The 21,539-nt window shown below is 35.6% G+C and overlaps 1 pseudogene; it reads right to left on the reverse strand.

Moving 5' to 3' along the window:
• Positions 1 to 1,020: 1,020 nt before the first annotated feature.
• On the reverse strand, positions 1,021 to 7,970 carry LOC141827261 (putative G-type lectin S-receptor-like serine/threonine-protein kinase At1g61610; annotated as a pseudogene).
• Positions 7,971 to 21,539: the final 13,569 nt, after the last annotated feature.

A 21,539-nucleotide genomic window follows, 5' to 3' on the forward strand; every position in this document is an offset into this window, starting at 1 on the left:
TACAATTTCCCTCCTTACTTTTCGCTTTTTTTCTGTGTATTCCCTACTGCTTTATTTTTCTCAGTCGCGAGCACGCATATGCGATGTGTGAAACGCCTGTTTGCATCCACTCCCCTAGTTTGTGTGTTTGGGGTTTGAAGGTTTACGGGCAATTATCTATTAATCAGATTTTTTGTTCAATAGGTTTTATTTTAAGGTTTGATAACCTAATAGTGTACTGTGTACGGTTTGTCTGCCCATTCATCGAACATTCTCTGTTTTTTTTTTTAATTTGATGCGACTAAATTCCTTGCGGCACATATCGTATATGTGGACTTGGATTGCCCAGTGGCTGAATATGTTCATCTAGGGAAGTGTTGGTCTTTTCTCTCTTCCTGCCTAACACGACAGATTATATGGTCTCTTAAAGATGCCCGCTCCTGATATCTCATGGTACTTTGTAGCCTTGTTTACTTGTTTTCTTAATGTAAGGAGGTTAAATGACCTTTTTTTTTTTCTTTTGATTCATATTTAATGGTTTTTCTTAATAGTATTCCTCCCCATCCGGTTTCACAACCGTCTGTTTCAATAATGACATAGTGTTTATTAAGACCCCTAGTATTTGTAATTCAAGAATAACTGTAGAAATAAGGGTTAAATGCCTCGTCAACATCCATGGTCATTACCCTTCATGCTTTTCTGGATAGTGGAGCAACCAATTCTACTATTGATGAGCCCACAATTTGATCAATGCTTCCACCAGACCTAATTAAAACTTCAACTCAACCATTAGTTAGTACTCAATTTGATGGACAAAAACTCTCCTATTCACACTTTGTTACCAACCTAGATTCTATACAAGCTGTGATAGCTACAGTCAGCTATTATCACTTCCTAAACTTTGGATTAAACCTCTAAACCATCCTAATATACATCTCATTGTAGGATTAAATTTTTTGTTGCTTTTGACCATGCTCTTTTATTAACTAAAGATTATGCTCTTTTCTTCTCCTTTCCTGTTATCGCCCCTATTGTCTTGGACTATTCGTCTCGAGTACGGAAGCGTGGTGATACCCTCTCGTCTTCGTCTTCGTCGTCTTTATCGTCTTCGTTGTCTTCAACGCAACCCACAAGCAACGATTGTATCGATTGTCATTGTACTCCTAAAGGTTCTTGTCAAACCCAATCTTTTGCCTTACACAGGAAAACTAAACTTACTTGGCGATAATAGCCCACTAACTGAAGCATACCCGGATATACCCAAGGATTTTCTTACACCATCATATTTACTACAATTACTCAATACACAAGTAGACTTAGAAAGCCTCATTTCCAGACTTGAAAAGCTAGAAATCATAAGGGAAAATCCCACTAAATATTGGGAAAGGGATAAAGTATATTGCAAACTAAATATCATTAATCCATGCCTCACTACTAAAGCACAAGATCCAAAATATACTAATTGAGAAACAGAAGAATGTACTATGCGTATAAAACAACTACTTGCACTTGGTGCAATACATTGATTGTTCTTTAGACATAAAAGTCCTGCTTTTATAGTAAATAAAGGAGCAAAATAAAAACGTGGATAGTCAAGAATGATTTTTAACTACAAAAGACTTAATGATAATTGTCTAGAAGATGAATACAGAATACTGGATAAAGATCAACTACTCAACAAAATATAAAACTCTAAATGGTACACAAAATTTGACATGAAATCAAGATTCTAGCAAGTCAAAATGCACCTAGAATCAATGTAATGATATGCTTTTTCTTGTCCTGAAGGACATTTTGAATGGTTAGTCATGTATTTTGATTTGAAAATTGCTCAACAAATATTTCAAAGAAAAATGGATGACATTTTTTGAAATATTTCTCAATTTACATTTGTCTATATTGATGATGTGTTAGTATTTTCCAAAATAAAAGAAGAATATTATGCATATTTACATATGAATTTTCACTTATTTGAAAAAAATGAACTTATAGTATCCAGAAAGAAAATGAAACTTGCAACACAACATATAGAATTTTTAGGAGCAGAAATTAGTCAAGAAAAAATAACACTATAACCCCACATTATAATTAAAAGACTAGCTTTTCCTGATAAATTAAAAGAATAAAAATGCTCAGATCTTTTTTAGGTCTACTAAATTATGTCAGACCTTATTTGAAAAACATAAAAAAAATTAATGAACCCCTATATAAAAAAATATCCACAACAAGACAAAAGTATTTTAATCAACAAGACATAAACTTAGTCAAACAAATCAAAGTCATTTATTGAAACAGACGGATGTGAAACCGGATGAGGAGGAATACTATTTAAAAAAGCCACCAAATATGAACAAAAAATAATAGAAACAATCTGTAGATATGCCTCTGGTAAATATAAGAAAAAGGTCATTTAACCTCCTTAGATTACGAAATCTTAGCTGTTATCTATTGCCTCGATGTTTTTATGCTATTTATCTGTAACAAACCATAATTACTATTAGAATAGATTGTGAAGTCATTGTAAAATATAGTCAACAAACTAAAGGACTTAGAAAAAGTCTTAGTATAAAAAGATGGATGAAATTCACTAATACAATCATTAATAAATGTTTAAAAATTCAATGGGAACATATTAAAAGTAGTAATAATTCCTTAGCAGACACTCTATCCCGACTTTTACACTAATTATGTTTGTTTCAGATTGATAAACAACATAAAGTAAGAACATTTGCTCTGCCAACCATGAGGTTTAGCACACCAGCCTTACAACAGTTTCATAAATATGAAGAACAGTTTCATTTTGATGTCAGGATGAAATTAGACACACAACAAACTTGCTTAATTGACAACATCTGGAATATACCCACTATACCAGGGAGTTCCGATTACAAAATTGCAATAATCAATGCCAATACATATTACTTCTTACAAAAACAAGACACAAAAAGATTTTCTTGTTATGCAGTATTTACTGGACCCCATGTAGGGGTATATCAAACATGGGCTGAAGTCACTACAACCATACAAGATTTAGAGAAACCTTTTTATAAAGATTATTACTCTATTGAAGAAGTCTTAACAACAGTTAGGACCACTTCTGGGCTTAATTTCTTCATTAGTACTTCTCTTAAAACATCTGGTTCTAATTCTGTCCAAACTGGAAAAACATATTCACAAGCAATCTTAGCTAGTGGACAACAACAAGAAGAAGGTGATAAAAAACCACTTACTGTCTAGAAAAATTCAGGCAACTATAAAACACTAGCTGAACTCCAGCAAAACAGGATTCCCCCCAACACAACATTTACATAAAAAAAACTATAGACAGAAAAAATGATAGCAAGTAGGCTGAACAACTTGCCATCTGACCTGCACACCTACATAAGAAACAAGGCTGAAACTTCTAGTTTTCAACAATTTGCTGAACTGTGCGAACTATTAGAAGTATTACATAGAAAACCAGCTGAAGGCATCACAGTTACCTATGAAGCAAAATTCAGTTTTAAGCTGACATGTCAAAAGATTTCTCCTCAATGTCCATCTTCAAATACATTAGGATGCCCTTGCCTGCTCTCCTATTCTATCAAACGTGCCAACATAGACTATGAGAAATTTATTCCTAGAAAATTTAAAGGAAGATTAGTAACACCCTTCACCTTCATGGACTATGGGCTCTTATACAAACTATGAATCCATGATTTAGACTCTACTTAAGGATTCGCGTATGAACTCAGACAAATTCTAGAACATGTCTTGGAGCAAGAAAGCTTTGTGATCTGTACACTGGACAACACCCCACCAGAATAGCCGGATATGAAAATTGAACCAGCTAAACACCTCATCAGATTAGGCATACATGAAGTAAATGACATGCACTTAGAATTGGAAGACTATACTTCTACTCCAGATATAGCCTGGAACTCTTGAGCCACCCTACTAGAACAACTAGTCCAATGGAGACCTTCTGTCCATGGCAATCAATGGTTTTGGGACAGACATTATGACCTCGGAATACACCTTAGCGGGAGAAACATTTACAGAAAAATTTTATTGGCCTCGAGAAATGGGAATATAGTTCTTTCTTTTTCCCATCAACACTCAACATGAAACTATTCTCTAAAAATACAAAAAGAAACATGATCACTGGGCCAACAGAAAGCTAGCAATGTCACGACCCGGGAGGCCGTCTCAAAAATTTTGACAATATCTCCCCAGTAACCATGATAATTTCCTGAATACAAATATAGATACACAGCCACATGCGGCCGGAATAAGGACTACAAGTCCTTTAACACATCACACAGCTACATACAGATGGTAATCTAAGGCCTACACGGTCGTGACAACTACTATCACATGCATAATAACCAAAACAACCAAAAATCCCCATAGCGGAAAACATCGTAAATCCAAACAAAATGAAAAGCCACCAGGGTATAAAATCTCAAATACAACCATATCAAATATGACCAAATTTATTACCACCATATTAAACTACATCTAAAAGCGAATAAACCCCAAAATCTCTTAAACCTTCGAATGTGAGATGGAAGCAACCGATCGATCTCCAAGCTTCAAGTAAACCTATTTATTACCTGAGGAGAAAACAAAGCAACCCCAGGGTCTGAGTAGTGAGCAACAAATGCTCACCACGGCAGAGTTATCACAATATATAGTGAGAGGCCTAGAGATACTCTCCACAAAATCAAATTCAGCAATAAAGTTTTTCAACCATATCGCTTGACATGTGGCCTCATAACAAGTTATGTACTCTGCTTCCATGGTTGTGTAGCTGTAAGAGTTTGTTTGACACTTTTCTAGAGATAACTCCCCCCAGCTAATATGAATATATATCCTGATGTGGACTTATGATCATCTGGGCAACCTCCATAATCAGAATTAGAATAACCTGTTACCTCAAGATGATTTGATCTCCTATATGTGATCATATAATTTTGATACCTTTTAGATACCTCAAAACACATTTTACAGCCTGCCAATGTGCCACACCAGGTTTACTCAAGTATCTCCCAATTAAGTACACCCACAACAAAAGCAATATCAAGATGTGTACAAACTTGAGCATACATAAGGTTGCCAAACAGACTTTATTAGAATGAGTCCATTTTTTTAATGTTTTGTTATAACAGCAGCGGAAGATTCAGTTATGGAAACATTAGACTCATTCTAAGTAAGGACAGCATCAACATTAGAAATGGCAAGGAATAACTTAATAGAGTCAACCCAGTCCTCATAATTGGTTCCATTCAACTTTGGTAAAGAGTTCATACTCATAGGCAAAGCTGGAATTTAAATATTAATGAGAGATTATTGTCGAGCATATCCAACAAAAGAAATAGAGCTTATGACCACAATAAATTTATCTCATGCAAATGTAATCCCGCCGAAGGGTCCCGAATTACAATGCATGAATTAATTCTCACATCATATAAAATAATTATAATTTTAAAGCTAATATCGAAAGGATACTGAAAACTTTAAAATATAATTACCAATCATTAGAATTATATCAATAAAGACAAACCGATAGGTAAGTGCATTTATTAAAATAATTCCTAATGTCACATTAATAATAATTTTCAATAATAATATTTATCATAATCCGTTCTGCCAAGGCGAGCTCACAACTATGAAAAAATATTAACAACAATACAAAATGGTCTTAAATTTAAAATACCTCTTTTAAATTTAAGAAAATTTAAAATAACAAATGCCGTAGGCAATTTAGTTAATGAAGAAGAACAAAGTCATTGCCTTAATTAAGCAAGCAAAAAGAACTAAACAAGGATGGGACAGCTAGTTGTGACCCACCCTACAAACCTACAAACCTAGGATTTATAACCTTATTTAACCCTTCCCTCGCAGCTCATCAACAAATCAGCTTATCTCTAATCACAAACAAAACATACGGCCAAAAAAAAAAAAAATATATATATATATATATATATATATATATATATATATATATATATCAACAATAATATTTTATAAAGCCAGTGGTCTCGAGAAAAGCGATGGAGAAAGCAGGAGTGCATAGACTAGTAATTTCTCTTCACCATGGACGCAGCAACCAAGAAGCTTGACGAGATTCTTGCTGCAACTTTATAATCGTAATCATCTCATTCTTAAACTCCACCGCGCCTTGCCCGGATCCTATCATAAGTCTTTTAACAGCAATTTCTTGTCCACTGGGAAGTTTACCAGACTATAGGAATAAAGACAAATTTTGTTGAGTAAAGTTTGATTAGTATTTTTCACATTGATGCAAGTAAATAAGAGATGAATAATTTGCATTTCATCATATTCAGGTATATCAGTTTACCTTATAAACTATGCCGAAACCTCCTTGCCCCAGCTTGTTTAAATCAGAGAAATTGTCTGTGGCAACAAGTATGACATCAAAATTGATCAATGGAAGTTTTTGACCTTGTACAGGTTCCTCTACTGAACTGTCATCAAAGACTATGAAATTGTTCTGGGATTTTACACTCAGACATATACCTGGTAGGCAGTTAAGTTAATCAAATCACTTCCCATAGACTGCCCATCTTTTAAACATGTATCTTAATTAAATTTGGAATGCATGTAAGTACCTTTTATTTCCTTAGGGAACTTCCACAGCATGAAGCTACAGACCAAGCAAAAGATTGCTGAAGAAAGGGAAACTATAATTATTGTTTTTCTTGATTTACTCTTGCTGCCCAATATACCTAATTGGAAAAAAAAAGTCTGAGAAATTTTGCTCCCTGGGGATCTTTATGCATCTACAAGATATTCTCAGTTATGTAAAAAAAAAATATGGAGACAATGATAAAGATATTACTTGAATTTGGGTTCATGAGTCGCAAATAGAGATCTTGTCCTCCAGCGGGAAACATCTCAGTGTCTATCAACTCCCCCATCCAAACCAAGCATCGTGTCAAGGTGCTGTTATCCTGAGTCACTTCAGCATAAGCATAAGCTGTACATGAACAATTACTGATGCATTCAGATCTGCAGTCACCAAGGTTCCTGTTTCTAAGAAACACAAACTGGTCTGGCAATTTCATCCCTTCCACTCTCTGAAATTCATCTCCCTCACCACATTGAAGGACCATCCTCCTCCTGCAACCGGCTGAGTAGTTGCCAATATCCCATTGACTCTGTAACGTAGGTTCGAATCCTTCCAAACACTTGCATACGACCAGCGTTGCATAAGGATCACAGTACGCAAACTGACCACACCAGCCATACAAATTGCAATCGTTAGTTGGTACAGAGGAATAGATCAGCCAGTTCTGCGAGATTCTGTCCCAGGCCGAGCACTGCATGGCTCCTGAATGGTGCAATGTGCATCGAGCATAGGATGACGGATCTGAGGCACTCAGCGCCAAGGAAAAGCCGTCGTTTTGACGTGTGAGTGTCAAGCATATCATGGAGTTGAAGTTAAGCGATGACGCTCTGCCCATCAAGTTCCCGTCCCACACTTGGCTTCTCCAGTAGATCATCGACCCACGCCATGTGAAGAGCTGGAGATGAGCGTTGGAATCAATGCCAAAGGAAAATTTTCCAGGTGATGGATCATTCGCGTTCATCCAGGATGTGAAGAATATGACTGGTGGATGTGTGTTCACGTAGTTGAAACCAATATTCATACCTAGAAGAAAGGTGTCTGTTGGGTGATCAAAGCTTTGCCACAGGATTCTGTTCTTGCTTTTTCTGAGAACTAGATTTCCGGAGTTGAGTAGCACCAGTTCTGTGCTGTTGCTCGGTGCACCCAAGCCTGATAAGGACGATGACCAGATGGTGATTCCTCGGGAGTCATTAATGATGAGGTTGCTGTCTTCGGCGATGCTGAGAACCACCGCGGAGGAGTCATTGATCGACTTCTCTCTGTTGGCCACCCATACGACGGTCCTCTGGGGGATGTTGTACCAAATTCCGACGTAAATATCACCGCTGGAGTTTGAAGGGGAGAAAAAGCCCATCATGAAAGCGCCGCCGTCGGAGACTAAGGTGCCATTGGAGGAGATGAACTGGCCAGGAGTAATCCTGTCCAGTGACGCACAGAGTAGATGAGACAGTAAGGCTACAGAGAACAATCTAACGATGCCGGAATCTAACCTCTGCGTTTCCATCAGCCTTGAGATTTCCTAAACAGACCTTTAAACTTCTTACCACTATTTATAGACAGTAAATATTCTTGAGTTTCAACTGAGTCTGACATTGCAGTTTCTCACAAACTATTCCCTGACGGTTGACAATTGATTGGGTTCAAAGTCTTGCAATGAGTCCAGAGATCGGCAAATTAAAGCTGAAGATTCATCCACTACAATCCTCGGTGAAAACTACGTAAATGAATTGAATAACTAATGCTGAAGGTAATGCGTGTCAGTCCGTATCCCATTATGATTAATATATTAGATAATTTTGATATGTTCGTTGAATAATCAGAATGTGAACATGTGGAGTAACTGTGGTGGTAGCTTTACAAATATGCATATTTTCTTGTTATATATTTTATTGTCTGTAGTGTTACAATCTTGACCCGGAAAATTTGTAGTAATCTTTTTGGTCTTCGGTTCATACTTAACGCTGCTGCTTTTTTACCCACGAGACTGTTTTTATTTGTGATGTAATTTTTTATCCAATGATAAATTGGTTAGGTAGAGACTTTGCAGTACGAGGGAAGGAAAAATGGCAAATTCATTATTAAAAGATCTTGCTTTTGACCCACAATGGCGCATTAATGCCATTGTCATGGAGGGAAGATATGAATGATCAGAGACTGGTAGAGATGTCTTCAAGTGTATATCTTTATTATGGCATGATTTTAGTGTATACATCAGGTATTAATATAACTAGATCAGACGTTAGCATGCATGGGCACTATATCTCTGACTTGCATATATAATTTCATATAAATATATGAATAACAAAATCATAATTTTTTAATTGGCATTAGGTATCCAAGTTAAGTTGATTAATTTTGAAAGTGATCAATGCGATTGAATAGAATTTTTTCACCGTCACTAAGTAAATCGAGAAGCGTTCATAGTAGCCTATCTAAACAATCTAGTTTCTCTGATCCGCTATCCACCAGAGGGAAATAGTACGTTGTAATTGAGTCTTGAATTCAAAATTCTTATGATTCATCATAGGATCTTATGATTCATCATAGGATCTTAACTACTACACCGTTGCCCTAAGACAACAATAAAATTATAAATGGCTTATATGCTTCTTGTTGAAAATTAAGCTTGTATTTGTCCAAACACATTTCAACTTTATTAAAATTTATGTTGGATATTTGGATTATAAAAGAAACATTATGCTTATTTTGCCGTTGGATCCAAAAGGAGGTTTGGTACAGAACTTGCAACTTGTTGTCAAGCCTGCAAGGCCTAGCTAGGAAATGACATCTCCTACTTGACTAACATACCCTATTATAGTAAAAAGGATGATTATGCACACTTCAAACGTCTCTCATAGTCTGTCCTCAGATTATATGAGAAGAGGTAAATCATGAGGTCAGTTTATAGTAGATTGGCAGGTGGTTAAAAGGTGGGAGAGATTTTTTTTCTTCAAAGACATGCACCCATCGAGAATTGTTAACTGACTTATTCTATTGTAGCAAAAAGTGGAATCTATCACCCCATTAGTTTAATACGGTCAGTCCCATGATTATATATGAAGAGGTAAATCGAGAAGCTGTAGTTAGTCATTATACGGGAGGATTTTTTTTTTTTTTACTTTTTCGAGATTTGATCTTTATCTATTATAGCAATATCTATCTTGCAGTAGCCAACTCAATTCTACCCCGAGGGTTTGATTGACATACCCTAGATAATAAAGCAAGCGGAATGATCCCTTCATTTAATTACAGTGAGATGCCTTTGCCAAGGCAGAGCTATGCTGGGACTACTCACTATCTAATCGTGTTTATATCCACCTCTTTTGGCACGGTCTTAGATGCTAGGCTATGTAGGAACACATATAAATATTAAAGCGCTCGGGGTTTAGCATGACTAAAATGATATATTGGTGATAGAGAAGAATGGTATAACATATTTGAAAGATCCTAGATAAGAAGCATTGAGATAGTGATTAGAACGGTTATAAAAAGATGACTTAGTATAATCAAGTTAGAGACTTAGAGCTTGTCCTATTCCTTCTCCATAGGTTTGATGTTTCTCGCGAGCCGAGGAATTTTTACGCAGAGATCTTATATCTTTTGCTTGCCAGATACACAGAGGGCAAACAATTATTCTTAAAATTCCAAAACAAAATTCATGATTCCTAAAATCTATTAGGTTAATTTGGTGCTCAGATTCAATCCAATTAGAAAATTAACCTCTTTGCGCATTCGATACATTGGAAAATATTATTAACCATAATGAAAAAATTGCTTTTGCTCTTTCATCCGGGTACCCGGCCTTTCATATCCGCCATCCTCGGATGGACGGTTGCGATCCGATGTGACGAAAACAATTTCTCACGGTATTGGAAAGGATCGCAATTATACTATCCATTTCGGATCGGAGTGGTGATACACAACATGAAATTGTAGCATGAAATCGTAGCATGATACTCACATTAATAGTGGATCCCACTGACATACAGTAGAATCCACTGTATGTAATTGTGAGTGTCATGCTACCATTTCATGATAAGCATCATTTCTCGGATAGCCTTCAACACTTGCACTACACAGACAGAATGAACGTCAAATTTCATACACGTGTCCCATATGGTTGAGTTAGGAAATGCAATGCATGTGAAGATTTATAATTTATTTTGCGTAAGATCTAAACATTTCCTTGCACTAGACCGCTCACACCAAAATAAAATCAAGAAGAGAGAAAGGAAAAGAGAGACGAAGCAGTGAATTTGATGGAGAAAATCTGATGGTGATTAGTGGTGAATAAAAATTTAATTAAATTGATCGAATTTAAAAATTTAAGCTATTTTAAAATTTTAATTATTTTTTAAATTTATTAATTCGGTTCAATTTTAATTTTAAAATATTTTATTTGATAAATCAAATTAATAAAAATATTAAAAATAATTTATAAATTTTTAAGAAAGTAAATTTATAATTTTTTAATTAATTGATAAATTTTTTATAATATTTTAAAATTTTAATTATTCAGATTAATTCAATCAAAAATCGAATTAATTAATATTTTATCGATTTAATTTATTTAATATTTATTTAAAAATTCAATTGATTTAAATAATTAAAAAAATTCATTTAATTAATTGCGTCGAACGTAAACGCCTCCTCCACCGCTAATGGTGCATGATCACAGCGAGGTATTCATTAATTTGCCCCCTATTTTTATCCATATGAAAAATCCCACCGCTAATATAATGGCGTATGATCAAACCGATCGAGGCATTAATTCATTAATATCCCCCCTATTTTTATCCATATCAAAAATCAAAGGATCTTCTCCTTCTAAAAGAAAGAGAGAGAGAAAAGTGGCATGATTTAAATGTATTCGCCACGTCGATTATCCAGACGACCAACCAACCCTATTTGAGCAACGAGTTTGATGATCAAATTGTATGGTACTCGCCACACATCTCTTCCTTTTGTTTAAAGGTTGAATCTAGAATGAATATATACGATCGATATTTGAAGATTAATTTCCAGGATTTTGGCTTAGATCATTTTATATCTGATAATTTTTCTCAGGGAAAGAGTGTGTGCGCGACCTCGCAAAAAATTAAGGAAAAGGGAAAGCAATCTTAATTCTTTCATTGTTTGCAAGGTTGGATCTTGATTCCGATTCTTGACATTATATTCTTCCATTTTTTTTTTCTGTTAATCGAAATTTCGTATCTCGTTCCTTCATTCTTGCATTCCAATAGAATTCTGATTAATTTATTTCTAAATTCATCAATGTGAAAAGGGTAACCATGCAATCCCAGGCTTCTTGTTTGAGGTAGTCCGTCCTTTCACCTCCTTATGTTGAGTTGAGTGGTTACATTTGGGCTCCAACCATTGATGGATTTCTATTGGATTCCGAGCTGATCTTCCATGTCTTAATTGGTTGAGAGACCAGACCTAGCTAGTGTTTCTTTGAGGTAATACTTTACATCTTTTCTCCTTAGATTTGAAGCTAATAAACCATATTGGTTGGTACAAATTATTGACAAAGTTTGTGAATTTTAGTTTCATTATTTTACTAGTATATACTTCATATGTTTGAAAACAATAAAATTATTTGAATAGAATTTCCACATACCAAAATCCAAAGTGATAAAACTCGACCAAAATTAGTTACATTGCGTTTGAGACATCCTTGGAAAACGTGAGATCAAAGGAATGTAGAAGTAATGGAAAATTAACATTTTGGATTAATTATCTCAGAGAGGCCCTTGTCTCTCTCATGCTTGATTTTGTTTTTCTTTTCAATTTCTAACTTTTTTAGAAAAAAGAAACTAAAAATATAAAATATTTGTAAATCAAACAAAACATGGCCAAATGTCTATCTTTCCAATCTTCTCTTTGATATTATACAAACTCTTAATTGCACAAGCTTCAATGAATAATAAGGGATGAACTATACATTGTACATCATATCAAAATGCAAAAGAATTGTGTTTTTCTTAAATTTTTATTTTTTTTGTTAACGCTTTCTTACGTACTTTTAATATTATTAGAATGTTTTATTAATTTTATAAATTCTAATATTTTCTCTCCTAAAATTTTAATATTATTAGGTATTTTTCCAAATTTGTAAATTTTCTATATTGATACTTAATCCTTATTTCTTCATATTTTGATAAGAAAAATTGATAGAATTTATTGCTTAAGTTTTATAATATTATGATTTTGGTTGTAAGATGGATATGATAAAAATTTGGAAAGGATTCAAAACATATTCTAATTTTAGTATATTTTACTAAAAAATATTTTTTTGGGGACAACATAGTTTTTAATAATAATGTAAGCTTTGGTAAGACAAATAATTACTGAATTTAAATGAAATGATAAAATATAATTAATTAACAACATAACTATATACAAAATTTTTAAAAAATAAAATATGAAAACGTATACAAATATTTTTTAAAAAATATTACACTATAATATGTTATGTTAGTCATTATATTATATGATATTTACAATAGGACCTATACCATGAAAATCAACTTGTGACACTAGAACTTCTTAAGCATGCGTATAGCCGACCACCAAGTGGTTAGGAGACGGAAGGAGTTTCTTTCTCCTAGGGCATGCATCCATCGAGAATTGATCCCTTATCTCATTGTAGTAAGTCTACCACCCTTTAACCAATTGGGCACTCCGATGGGGACAGTATTTAGTTAAAAGTAAAGTTTAAAATATCGAGCTGTATCAAAATTTCAATCTTGGATCGGAATGATACAGCTTCAGTATCATATTGTACCGTGTTGGTATAGTTTCGGTATTTTTAAAATATAAAATTTATTAACTAAAATAAAAAATTTAATCTAAATAAAATATTTTTTAAAAAAAATAAAGATAATTTTATGAGGTTTTAATTAAGCCTATTTAAATTATCCCCAATTATAGCTCGAAGTTGATTATTAAAATCTTATTAAAACCTAAGTTAAGAAAAAAATCGATCGTGACTAGGCATGCGCGACGGGGGGCACGTGTGGCCCGTGCGATGCCTTTGGAGGTGTCATCAAGCCAGGGCAACATCTCTGGATGGTATCTCGGTCGAAACGCTCTGTGTCAATGTCAATCCGCTAGTGGAATGAAATTTTTCGCCAGTATCAAATGATATGACTCAAGATTTCAATCCTTTATATAAAATACCTAATTATCAATAATACATAGGTTGAGAGCTACCTAGGATATTTTGGTAGGACTAATTCTCCTGATAACAAAATTCACATGCATGCAGCTAAAGTAATAGTCATATAATCCACCTTTGCACTCGGTCTAACTACACTTATCTCCTGATTAATAAAGAATGCATTGCCTAGAGATAAAGCATTGAGAGTAGCAAAAACATATCAGTATAAAAGCAAGAAAAATACATTTCATAACATCTTAATAAATAAACTAAATTGGTTTCCTATGCAGAGCAAGGTAGTTATTACAATATTTTTTAATTAATAAAAGCCCAAGTCACTCTTAATAGTCATCAATAGAAGTAATACTTGACTAGGATTCAAAATCATGATTTGTAGTCTTGTATCGTGCCGAGCAAAATGATCGAAATATATTATTCTGATAGATTACCAAAATTTGATCCCTGCATTGAAACAATATATTCTATATCATTATGTTATCATATCGAAGAGTATCATTTCATGTCAACATTGGACACTCCTTGACATATTAAAATTGAGATAATATTTGTTATTTTTTATGTAGTTTATTTCCATAAAATATCAAAATCATATGGAAAATAAACATTGAATTTAACTATGTAGTTGTTTATCTTTTCTCTTTCTTTATGTATTTTCTTCTTTCATCTCCAATTTACTCTCGGCATTGTACATCAGAATGTCGACATAATACCAAAATAGTATCATTTTAGTCGAAGATTAAAATGCTGACATAGTTTAAGATTTTGAACCTCGTTTAAAATATTAAATGACCTAAAGATAATGGTGTAGAAGCATGCCTATAAGTCATTAGGAACATTTAAATGTCTAAGGCAATCGCTAACTTGTAAAGGAACCTGAGCTATATTACTTAGATTCAGTCTATGAGTCTACAAGAGAATATAATGCCTTAGACGGTGTGTCAAATGGCGGATCAACAACACAAGGAATAGTGGTAGGGATCAAGGGCAGTTGATGATCCATTAGTGGAGATAGAAAAGATAATTTAGTAGCACCAGAAAAAGCCTCCATTGTCTTATTTAGAAATGTTGTAGAGGTAATTAAAGAAAGGAGTGAACTTAAAAAATGTTGCATTTGCTGAGATAAAGGCCTGACACTTCTAAGGAGAATAACGATGGTAACCTTTTCTAGACACCATAATTTAGGAAAAATTAAACAAATAGTCTATGGAGACAACCTTCGATGGCAATGGGACACTAAGTCAACAAAGTAGGTGCATCCAAAGACCTTTGTCGATGAGAATATATAGCATCCTATGGAAACAAGATAATAAAGGGGATTTGATTGTAAAGAATGGAAGATGACATACGATCGATGAGATAACATTCATCAAATCATTCAAATATGTAGACAAGTAGACTAATAAAAAAATCATGACTCATTCAAAATGACTGAAAAGGGTGAAATAAGTATTTCCTAGAATTATCATATATAGAGTTGATAGAATGTCAAATTGGTTTTTGATTTTAATATAAAAGGAAAAAAAAGGTGAATAGTTTAGAATATTATTTGATCAGAAAACACTATATCATTCAAATATATCTTTAATGAAAATATCAAAATATCTAAAACCAAAGTAGAACTAATGCTACTTGAATCTGAAATAATGTAAATGAACTAAAGATATAGAAGTACATTTATGAACACTTAGACAGATATGACCTAGTATATTTACCTATTTGACATGATTCATTCTCAAGAGATTGAAGATTAGATGACTAGGAACCATTTGCATTATCACTCTGCAAGGTTCGAAGAGAAATACTAAACTGAGTTTTAATTTCATAGAAAAAAGATTAAAAAAGAAAAAATAACTTCGAGCAATCCTTCATCAGATATAACCAAGTACAATGGGAAAATCATCTATAAAGATAACAAAATATCGTGACCCTAATGTAGAAGAAACACGACTCGGACCCCAAACATCGGAATGGACCAAAGCAAGGGGGGATGTAGCCCGACATATAGTGCGAGGAGAAAAAGAACTACGAACATGCTTTCCTAATTAATATGACTCATAAGGCAAAGACTCTAAGTGAGAAAGATCAGGATGTAATTGTTTCAACTTATCAAGACCAGAATGTCCCAACTGAGCATGAATAAGAAGTAGAGATGCCGCAACTGAACCAATAAAAGAGGACTGTTGAAGCAATATAAGTCATGAAACTCACATCCGAAGCCAATCATCCTCCCCATACTTCGGTCCAGTAAAAAACAGAAATTTTAGTAAACGAAATGACACAATCAAGAGATCGAGTAAGCTGACTAATTGATAATAAATTAAAGGGAGCATCGGGAACATAAAGAACATTATGAATAAAAAGAGAGAGAGAAGGATGAATAATACCAACACCCTAGAACTGAGTTTGAGAACCATTTGTCATGATGACAAAGGGTAAATAACCTGAAGTAGAGAGAGAGAAGAAAAGAGATCTATTACTAGTAATATGATTAGTGGCCCCAGAATCAAGAACCTAAGGATCCGAAGAACAAGATATGCCAGCAAAGGAATTATCAGCGTGTGCAATGAGCAGTATGGGAATCAGAAGTCTGTCGATCCTCATACCATTTCAGAAAGTCATCATAGGAAGACGGTGGGGTCGGATCATGTGGCAACTTAGGCTCTGCAACAGGTGGCAACTGTGAAGTGGAAGCTGAAGAAGCGACATAACTCTGAACGATCTGAGCAGCACGGGGAGGTCGACCATGTAGACTCCAACATTTATCAATCGTGTGTCTTGGTAAGTGGCAATGATCACACTAAGGACGTCCTTTGCCACCCTTACGAGGTGGAGGTCTGTTGTTGTTTCGAGAGACCAAAGCTGATGAGTCAACATGACTGGAAGGAGACAACGTCAAGACTTTGGCAGGGACACGGAGGAGAGTCGCCCAGGTACTGTCCATGGTAGCCTCTGTGGGGCTATCTAGGATCTGATCACGAACATGAGAATAATCTGTGGGCAAACCATATAAAGACAGAGACATAAAACATTTCTTTTGATTTTCAAGCTCTACAACAGGAGTGGCCGCAGGTGGAAGCAATTCATTGAAGTCACAAAGAAGGCTAGACACTGAACCCAGATAAGTTGACATAGAATCATTTATCTGATTGACACTGAGAATGGTCATGAGATCTTCACAAACTTGATAGAGTCGCTGAGAGGTATTTGTAAAGAGTTATTGAGCTTGTGTCTAAATAGTTTTGCAGGTCTTGTGAGTGTGGAAGATATCCCTAAGAGATGGATGGATGGTGGCTCGGATATTACAACACAACTGAGTATCAACCTTTTTCCACAGAGGACGATCGACAACTTGAATATCTTCTTCTGATTTGGGTGAGATGTATCTCATAATCCTGTCTAACAAGTCAAAGTTCAATGTGAGAGATCCAAGAGAAATAATTCTTACCATCCAATAGCTTGGAAGAGAGTGATGTAGTGATGTGATTGGTAAAAATTGAGATATTCGACTTCGGAGTGCTGGAGGTAGCCTTGAAGAGAGAAAGTCAATGACATTAGGAACAGACACCGAAGAGGAATCACGGTGCGGAAGACGACCGAGCGCGCAGGAGAAATTGCGTCGCACAGCAGCCGATGCTGTGGAAGAAGGGAACGCGGTTGGCGCTAGAGGTAGCTAGGGTTTTTTCATGCCCTTTGCTCTGTTTCTCCTCCGGAGGATGATTGCTAGCGCTGGAGGTAGCAGCTGGCGGCTGGCACTGGAACAAGGGAAGAGGTTTGGCAGGGAGGCCCGATCACAACTGATGAAGTCGGCTTGATCGTGACCGACGGTGCTGGATCACAGCTGGCAGGCAGCATCGTGGCTCTAAAGAAGAAGTGACATGGCATGGTAGGCTAGGGTTTTTGCCTCCTGTGAAAGAGGGCGATGCTGCATAGTGCTGCGCTTGCTGGGAAACCGTTGCGACTCAGGGAAGAAGATGCTGCGATCCGGAGGAGGGTGGTGCTACGCTGACTCGGAGATCCGAAGCAGCGAGCAGAGGGAGAGGAGAGGAGCTTACCGGTCGAACTGCTTGTGAGAACTACCAGAGAGAAATCCCGAGGCTGTCACGTGTCAAAGACGTCGATCGGCCGAATTGAATGGAGAGGAAAAGAGGAGCGCGTGTTGAAGAACCCGGATCCGACGAGGAGCGCGTCGGGCTCGCGATCAGCCGGGGAGCGCGGCTGGTTGCAGCGCTCACAGAGAGAGGCACGCGCGTAGTGGAGGAAAAAGAGGAAAAAGAGAAACCCTAAAAACTTAACCTCGCTCTGATACAATGTAAAATAATACAATGAATTTCTTATTTTATTACAAAGAATAAGGCCCTATTTATATACCAATATAGGGACCTATTCTAGGAGACCTATTCTATATAAAAATATATATTTTTATATAGAAATATTAATATCTCTAAATATTCTAACAGAAGGTAACTCAATAGCTTTCTTAGGTTGCTGATTTATTTTGCAACAGACAGAACTCTCACTAGTAAGATGAAAAAATGAACCACATAGAATCACTGCAAGTATGCTAGAAATCTGGAAATGATTGAAGATTATATATTGCTTGTGGAAAAACACTAGCATGAAGGGCACAACAACAATGACAACAAGATCCAATGGGACTAGAAGCATCAGGGATCCCATTGTTGCTCACCACTGCTAATTGGTGCTGGAAATCTCTGAAGCATATCAGGATCCCATGGACTAGAAGGAAGCAGTTTGCTAGAGGAAGTTCTAAGGTATGCATTTCAAAGGGCGATTGCATCTGACACATGACGATATTGGAAAGAAAAAGCGGATTAAGAAGAAGACGAATCCCAAGTAAGCAGAGAGATGGTCTTAGGAGGAATAGCTCCAATGCATAATAGAGTAGATGTAGACTGTGGCGGAGGGAGGGGTCAAAGAAGGGCCTTGCCCAATAAGGACTTCAAAGATAAGAAGGGTTCGACTAAGGAGTTGAGGTTGTTTGCCTTTCATGGTGCTGCTTAGGTGGAGAAGAGACGTTCTTGAGATGTTGATCAACTAAGGGAATGAGAGGTACAAGGATCTATTTGGCTTTAATACCTTGTAATGGAGAAATTGGATTAATCTTCCCATATGTTGACCATCATAATATCACACTATTTTCCTTGTAATACATGGTATTTACAATTAGGTTCCTACTATTTCTGTGTTAGTAAAAAAGAAATGATCAAGAAACTCCATAATCTCACATTGTAAGATTGAGAGATATCACTTGTCTATAAACCTCAAAATTATCTTTAGATCTAATAAGAGAAAAAACAATAAAATATGAGAGGGTGAGACATTAAGCATTACTTACTCTCATGAAGCTTTAGTAGATTTAGGAATCCTAGTTGCTTGAATGGTGAGGTATTCCAACTGATTTTGATGCATAAACCTAACTTTAACTGCTATGTCTCACAAATTCGTTGTCATAGAGCCAAAAAGGACCTAAAAGACTATGCTAGGAGGCATCGAGGAGGCAGTCAAGAAATTTGACTTTTTTTCATTAATAGCCATGTGTTATTGCACCTGCAATAATTCAACCATAAATCAAAAAGTTGTGGTGGGTTAGGAGGAAGAAGGTGGATGGGAGGTGCTGACATAAGTGACTTAACATGATGCCAAAGCACGAGGATGAATGTGATAGTAATGGGTGAAAGAACTCATTGTAGGATCACACTCAAGCATTGGGGGTGAATAGTATTGCAAATTTTACAAATTGATTTTAATAGTTTAAGCTAACAATTTAGGTTGAAACAAAGTATCACAACGGAAAGATACGAAAACTAACTTAGTACAAATTTCAACACCTAAACTATGAATATTAATTTTCAAGTAGGACAATGTAAGCATGCAAATCTAAGTTAGATATTAATCAAACTAAGTATGCAGTAGTTAACTAAGAATTCTTATCAGATAGAACATGCAAAATTTGAGTAACAATAGTAGACATGCACGATAATAAAAATATGATTCTTATTATAAATTTCTCCTTTCTAGAAAGCCTTTGAATGTAGAGAAACTCAAAAAAAATTTAAAACTTTATTCAACACAAATAATATGACACAATTGTATGACAATAATTAAGATAAAATGTACAAACAATGTTGTGATTTAAAATTGAAGTGCAGAATCGTAGTGTGTCATCGTTAGCGGATTGAAAAGAGCAGCACGAGCAAAGTTATGGGATTGAGCGAATTGAGTTGTGGAACTCTTTGCCTTGGCCTCCTTTTTATAGTGCTTTGATCGATGATGGTGTGGCATGCCTCGATCGACTAGACTTTCTTTGATTGCCTAGATGTTGCTGGCGTGGCTGTGGTGTTTATTCGATAGATAACATCATCTACGATATCCAATCGACTAGATACTCTCCAGTCACCTGGAACTTGGTCAAATCTAATCTTAACCATTTCACCAAGATCATTGGATTTCATCTTCTATCGGTCGCTAGGAAGTGTCTCTAGTCGTCCTAACTTTGTGATCGCTTGTTCCTTGCTCCAATCGTTCACTTCTTGCTCCGATTGCCTGGTAATCTTGACTCTGTTAGTCAGGCATTATCCCCAACCAATCGTCTGGGCTTCCTTCATATCGCCTAGAACCGTCGAACATTATTTTTCTACAATTGTTACATGTAATGAGTATGATGTATAATTTTAAGCAATTACCTTGACTAGATTTTTTGCTCCCAGCTGACTCATCTATTATGAGTTGTCGAGTCTCAACTCTCAGCTGACTCCACATGGATTTGTTCTTGCCAAGCCTTTAGCTAATTGACTTCACTTGGACTTGTTTTGTTAAGATTTCAGCTCCCAGCTGACTTCACTTGAATTTACTTGCTAAGCTCCCAGCTGACTTCACTTGAACTTGATCCACCTAGTTTCCAACTAGGATTTTCCTTGCTTGGTTCCTAATCAAGACTTCCACCACCTGGTTCCTAACTAGGACTTAAATTGTCTAACTCTGCTAGAATTTAGTTTCTATCTGATTCTCAATTAGAACTTCATTTAACTTTTGCACAAAGTCAAGTTACATGCATCTATAAACTTGACAAACTTGTTAAATCATAATCAAATTTAACTTTAAACTTAATCATACATCAAATTAGGTTCCATATGGTGCTCCTCGTACCAATACTCATTGCAAACAATACAAAAATAAGTGTGGACATTACTAGCAACAACTTGAATGAAGCAACAATTGGCGTGCAAGAAGTAGCAACATTGACAAAAACACCATAACAAGAACATGAGAAGTGGATTTCAAGTATAAGTTCTCTTCCGCAATTAGAGGTGGGTGTCCTCGATTTTCTCTTCCAAAGGCGGAGTTTTTGGGCAATGATTGACTAATTGATTGATATTGCAATTCAATCTCAATTCGATCAGTTAAGTTATGGATGATCATAACTAATGTTGATTACAGATTGTGGTTAGGTTGGTTGAGTCATTGTAGGCATACACAATCACAATTACTGTTGGAGAGAAGGATCAACAATGTTGATCTAGGTTCATGTCAAGTTAAACATGCATGGGTAGAGCGAAGGATTGGATAGTAGAATGGGTTCTTGGTTTGATACCATGCAAGAATTAGTGGGAAAAAAAAATTTTGGTTAATTACCCTGGGATGCCCCTATGCAAGTATTTATGATCATGTTGCAAAAGGATAGAGGGATTGAGAGATGTCTTACATAGAATACAAGTAGAATAG

The sequence above is a fragment of the Curcuma longa genome, chromosome 4 (genome assembly GCF_044706935.1).
Source record: "Curcuma longa cultivar G26 ecotype Majalengka, Jawa Barat chromosome 4, ITB_CL_G26_1.1, whole genome shotgun sequence".
Classification (NCBI taxonomy): domain Eukaryota; kingdom Viridiplantae; phylum Streptophyta; class Magnoliopsida; order Zingiberales; family Zingiberaceae; genus Curcuma; species Curcuma longa.